This window comes from Lissotriton helveticus, chromosome 7 (genome assembly GCF_964261635.1).
Source record: "Lissotriton helveticus chromosome 7, aLisHel1.1, whole genome shotgun sequence".
In the NCBI taxonomy this organism is placed as follows: Eukaryota; Metazoa; Chordata; class Amphibia; order Caudata; family Salamandridae; genus Lissotriton; species Lissotriton helveticus.
In genome coordinates, this window is record NC_136068.1 from 27,115,107 (window position 1) to 27,121,323 (window position 6,217).

Sequence of the window (6,217 nt, forward strand, 5' to 3'; positions counted from 1 at the left end):
ATGCTAAATGAATGAAATCAGCCTGGTCAAAGCCACACCTTTTACAGTTCGCATCTGAGCGAAGCCCATAGTTGCACAGTTTTACAGGCGTATGGTATGCTTGGTGCAAATATTTGAAATGTACCAGCCGTAAGTTACCATTTGGTGTTAACATCGTAATCAAATGACAAGTGGTTTGCCAATCCACCTCTGAGAGTGGATCGTCTAAGATCGAGTTCCATCTGTCCATGGCTTTGTGGGCATTGCCGTTAATTTCATTTTGCGCTACAGTGTAAAGTCGAGACACTAAATGTGTAGTGTTTGGAGATGTCAGTATTAGTTGTAGCGAGTCGATTTGTGGCGGTTCCTTCGGATAGTTAGGGTACAATTGTTTGATCGCTTTTTGTAATCTGTAGTGGGTGAAGTGAAACATTAGCGTTTGGTTCTGCACATATGACAAATCCTGAATAGTTTTGAATTTCCCGTTATTATAGAGATCTCCTAATGTATCCAGACCCACCTGTCACAATAAGCCCATACCCACCTCCTCATTGGTGACCGATATGTCAGGGTGAAAATGAAGTGGCTGAGCTGGAGAGTAGAGCGGAAGTTTTTGTGCCATCTGGCCTAGTCTTTGCCATGCGTTATTTGTAGCGTCAATAGTATTTATATCTTTATCATGCAGGCGTCGTCGTTTGTGTGTAACAATTGTGGTTAGTGGTATTGGTCTTGCACCCTCCTCTACAGCCGTATGTGACGTGTATGGAATTTGGTTATACCAGTACGTGGCATACTGTGCCTGCGCACATAGATAGTAAAGAAGAAAATTTGGAACACAGAATCCCCCTTTGGAGTATGGTAGTGTCAGTGTGCGTAATTCAATACGTGCCTGTTTGCCTGCCCATATTAGCTTTGTCACTACGGATGATATTCGCTTGAAGACCTCTCTTGGAGGGGGGTTTGGGATATTGTTGAATAGGTAAAGGAGTTTAGGAAGGATTACCATTTTGACAATCGCAATACGGTCGGCTAGCGACAGTGGTAGTTGTATCCATCGGTTTACCTTGTCTTCTATAGACGACAGTACCCGACCATAGTTAGTCCTAATAACAATTTCTGGGTCCCTGTGATACCATACTCCTAGGTATTTGATGGGATCTTCCTGCCATTCCAGCGGGAACTCAGTGGTGTGCGGTAGGGTGGTGTCAGTTAGGGGAATAATGGATGATTTGTCCCAATTGATTTGAAGTCCCGACTGCCCTCCGAATTTAGGGGCCGATTAAGATGGCGGACGGACCCTGAGTAGGAGGGACCGTCCGCATGGGCAGCGGCGGTCCCTCCATGGCAATTAGGATGTGACCGCCACCCTGGCGGTCACATCCTGGATATTTAACATTGCGGCGGGTGCTGCTTCAAGCAGCACCCGCCGCAATGTTAAAAGTGCATGTTTTACATTTACATACACAAAGCGGCAGGCACCGCGCGGTGCCTGCCGCTTTGTGCATGTAAATACTGGGGGGTACCATAGGTACCCCCCATGAGCACCCCCCACCCGCCTACACCCTGGGGGCCCGCAACGGGCCCCCAAAATCAAAAGTACACATGCTTTTCCACAGCGGAAAAACCGCCGCGGAAAAGCATGTTTACTAATGCATCCTAATTTGGCTGGCGGTGTCTGATAGACACTGCCAGCCAAATGAGAGCTTTTCCGCCGCGGTTGTAATCCGACCGCGGCGGAAATGCAGCGGACAGAAACCAAGACCCACCAGCCATCGTAATGCGGCGGTGGGTCTTTGGTGACTCCGCAGAGGATTTTCCGCCTCCTCTGGGCCGGCGGTGGCTTCCGCCGGCCCGGAGGAGGCGGAAAATCCTCCATCCTAATCGGCCCCTTAATGTACTCACGCAATAACAGTGCTAAATGGGTCTCGGGATGTCGAACATATAGAAGCATGTCAAATGCATATAGCGATATGTGCAGGGTCCTACTCAGGAATTTGAGCGCGGAGGGGTGGTGATGCTGTCGTACCTTGCATGCGAGTTGTTCTAAAGACAGGGCAAACAACAAGGGGGACAATGGACAACCTTGCCACGTCCCGCGTTCTATTTTTATGGAGTCGGAAATATAGCCATTTACCCTGATCCTAGCCACCGGCTGTGTGTATAATAGTTTAACCCACTGAATGAATATCGGGGGGAAGCCCATCCTGCTTAGTACTGTTACTAGAAAGAACCACTCGATGGAATCAAATGCCTTGGCCGCATCTAACATGACCGCCACAGCTTTGGTACTGGGGACCAGGTAATGGGATAAAGCAAACAATGTGAGTGTTATGTGTGGTAGCTCTTCACGGTATAAAGCCAGATTGGTCTGGGAGGACCAAATTCGTCATAAGAGGTTGCAGTTGTGTGGCGAGAAACTTAGCTAGGATTTTAGAGTCTACGTTTTTGAGTGATAAAGGACGATACGACTCGCAGAGCTCAGGGTCTTTGGCTGGCTTTAATAGCGCTATTACCATTGTTTCCCTCAGGGTTGGTGGGAGTATGTTTTTCTCGAAAGCATCACCGAACATCTCGACTAAGCGGGTGGCTAGCAGTTCAGCGTAGTGTTTGTAAAATTCACATGTGAACCCGTCGGGTCCGGGGGCTTTGCCATTCGGTAGTGATTTAATTATTTCTGTGACTTCCTCCACAGTTATGGCGAGCGACAAGTATGCGCTTTGTGAATCTGAGAGTCAAGCAATAGCGACATCCTCAAGATATTTAAATGTCTCCTCAGCCGATGCAGTTGGTTGGGACTGATAAAGTCTGCTGTACGATTTTACAAACCCTCGCAAAATATCATGCGGGTCTGTGCAAGTGGAGCCTGCCTCATCTCGTATTTGTAAAATCGCCTGGGGCCCGCGCCCTTTGCATATTTTGGCCGCTAGCACCCTGCCTGGTCTGCCTCCCTCACTGAAGGCTCTAGCTTTGGGGCGCTTATGAACATATTTGATCTCGTCCTCAGCAAAGGTTTGATATTCAGTAAACTCTTTCCTTATCTCTCCCAATAAAGACTGGTTTTGAGTTAATTCGTATTGGTGTTCCAGCGATTTTAATCGTGTCTCACACCACGCTATTTGTGTCCGAATGTCTCGTAGTATCCCCACCGTGGTACTTATGCATACCCCTTGTATCGTTGCCTTAAAAAGCCTCCCACAGTATCCTTGGGTCCTTTGTCGAGCTTTCATTCAGTTGAAAGTAGTCTTTAATTGCCTTGTCTATAGTGTCCGCATATAGTGAATTTGTAAGTGCAGTGGCATTGAACCGCCAGCTATAGGAAGGTGGTTTGTAGTATGGTAAATTGAGGGTCAGCACAATGGGATTGTGGTCGGATAGAGATTTGGGCATGTGTTTAATGTCTGTTGTCCATAACAGCGTATTAGCGGAACCCAACCAGTAATCGATACGGGACCAGATGTTATGGACTACTGATGTATGCTACACAAACTCGCTTCCTTGTACCTGTGACTTCCAGGCTCACCTTGGGGAAATCTGCCGTTCTACCGGCGCTGCTGCCCTACCACTGCTCCTGCTGCCGGACGCCTCCCCCCGCCGCAGCCTCTCTCCACCTGTGCTGCCGTGGTGTGGGGAGTGCGGGACCACAACTCCCAGCGGCCTCCGCGACCGGAAGTCGCGTCGAGGCGGAGCGCGCCAGGAGGCGCTCAAATAGGACCTCCATCAGCTGGGGAGCGGGTGCTACACAAACTTGCTTCCTTGTACCTGTGACTTCCAGGCTCACCTTGGGGAAATCTGCCGTTCTACCGGCGCTGCTGCCCTACCACTGCTCCTGCTGCCGGACGCCTCCCCCCGCCGCAGCCTCTCTCCACCTGTGCTGCCGTGGTGTGGGGAGTGCGGGACCACAACTCCCAGCGGCCTCCACGACCGGAAGTCGCGTCGAGGCGGAGCGCGCCAGGAGGCGCTCAAATAGGACCTCCATCAGCTGGGGAGCGGGTGCTACACAAACTCGCTTCCTTGTACCTGTGACTTCCAGGCTCACCTTGGGGAAATCTGCCGTTCTACCGGCGCTGCTGCCCTACCACTGCTCCTGCTGCCGGACGCCTCCCCCCGCCGCAGCCTCTCTCCACCTGTGCTGCCGTGGTGTGGGGAGTGCGGGACCACAACTCCCAGCGGCCTCCGCGACCGGAAGTCGCGTCGAGGCGGAGCGCGCCAGGAGGCGCTCAAATAGGACCTCCATAACCCGCGTCGCGGGAGCGCGCGGGGCCGCGCCGGGCTAAGCCCGGGCAAAGGGCGGGCCCTCTACGGCCCTCATCGGTCAGAGGAGGTCAGGCCAGGCCCCCTCTCTTTCATCTCGCTCACCAGGCACTAAAGGTCAGGATTCTGTGCCATTTTTACATTCATCATTTCTTGAGCACACTAATTCAATTTCCTCGTTTGTTTATAGCATGAGGAAAGGTCTGAAACCCGGTAGAATGCCCGTCTTAAGATCTAAATCCAAATTAAAAGAACCCATACCGCAGCCTGTTCCAACCCTCACTGCCATCGACATCATGTTACAACAGACTATAGGGGCTGTATCCTCCGCTATTGCTAATACTGAAAGAAGGTTATCTCTGCCACCAACATTATTCTTGTCAGACTCTCGGGAGGAAGCAGCCGATCCGGTGGCCGTGTCCCAATATGCAAATGATGGGTCGGACCTAAGCCTCGGAATTAGTGCATCGCTTGTAGACTTTCCGTGTGGCCAACCTCCCATTGAACAATCAGTGAGTTCACAAGACACTCTACCCAACACTAGCCCCACAAGGGAACATGGTATAAGAAGCAATTTATTGGCAGAAGAAACCAATATGGGTCCTACTAGCAACAAACAAATGACAAAGGAAAAGCCCAAAAATGTTATACGGAATCATAATCTGGTGTCTCCCACCCCTAATTCCACATCTGGCATACCGTGTTGAATAGTAAACATGGTAGCTGATTTAAAATCAGATCTTGAAGCCACGATTATTGCCCACATAAAGCCCTTAATGTCTAAAATTGATAGACTTACATCCTTAATAAATACTAAAGGGTGTGGCTCTAATAAATTCAGCGGAAATATGGCAACAGCCACCAAAGAGAACTTGAAAGGGGTATCATTGGCCGACTTGATAAGCAAGACTGCAAAGGACACCCCTACTGAACTCAATTTGCCTTCAGCAACCACAGGGGCAAACACCCAATGCTCGACCCTATCTGGGGATAAACCGGTTGCCACTCCTTTAAATCCCAAAACCAGTGGTCCTATTTCGGAGACGCAACAGGATCTGGACACTCGTAAATTTTCCAACCAGCCAGCGAAGGGTGTGCAAAACACTGGTAAAAGTGCTCCATCAGCCTTGTCCCCAACAAAAAAACAAGAGTCCACAAAAAAGCCAGCTCGCTTTAAGACAATTAACTTGCCTCCAGAGGCTTCACCATTCGTTGTTGTGTTAACGGGTGTTCCACCCCTCAAGGAGGGAAGAAGGGAATCCTCTGTTGAGCTGAGAAACAAATGTGCACAGTGGCTCGAGCTACATAGACCTTTACCCCAAAATATGCATGGTCAAATACTTGCTGTCAGAAGAGGAGAGTGGGTGGGAAGAAACACTAAGACTATAGCAGGGGACGTTAGAACTGTCAATTTTAGGAACACGGATGTGGTAAATTACATATGTAACGCACCTTGTAGTGGACCTAATACCCAAGTCCATCCATTTCCGCTTTCCTATTTTTACCCTGTGGCACCTAGACAACACTTTCTGAGATTTGGCATTCCTACCAATAGGGCCCATACATATGTTCCCCATCACACTATTCAACACCGGCAGACACCCTGGCAGGGCCCTCCTGATTTTGACCCCTTTCTATCTCAGTTCGCACATTGGAACAGATTCTGTGCCCTTGATGAGGTAGATTGACTTACATGTGAGGAAACTACCACCTATTACTTAGACTCAAACTGGTGTGAGGAGGAGCAAGCAGCGATTGCATTACAACCTATGAGCTCTAATCCCCCTATCGCGCTAGCCACCAGTTTAGCCCAGCAAATACCCTCTACACTGGCAAGTGATTGCCTGGAACTCCAAATCCTCAATGAAACTAATAACCATAAAATCAAACCTGACAAGGAACCAATTAAAATTCTTAGTTGGAACCTTGCAGGTATCCATAGGAAATTGGCCCTACCCGAATGGAACGACTTGGTAGAGGCACACAA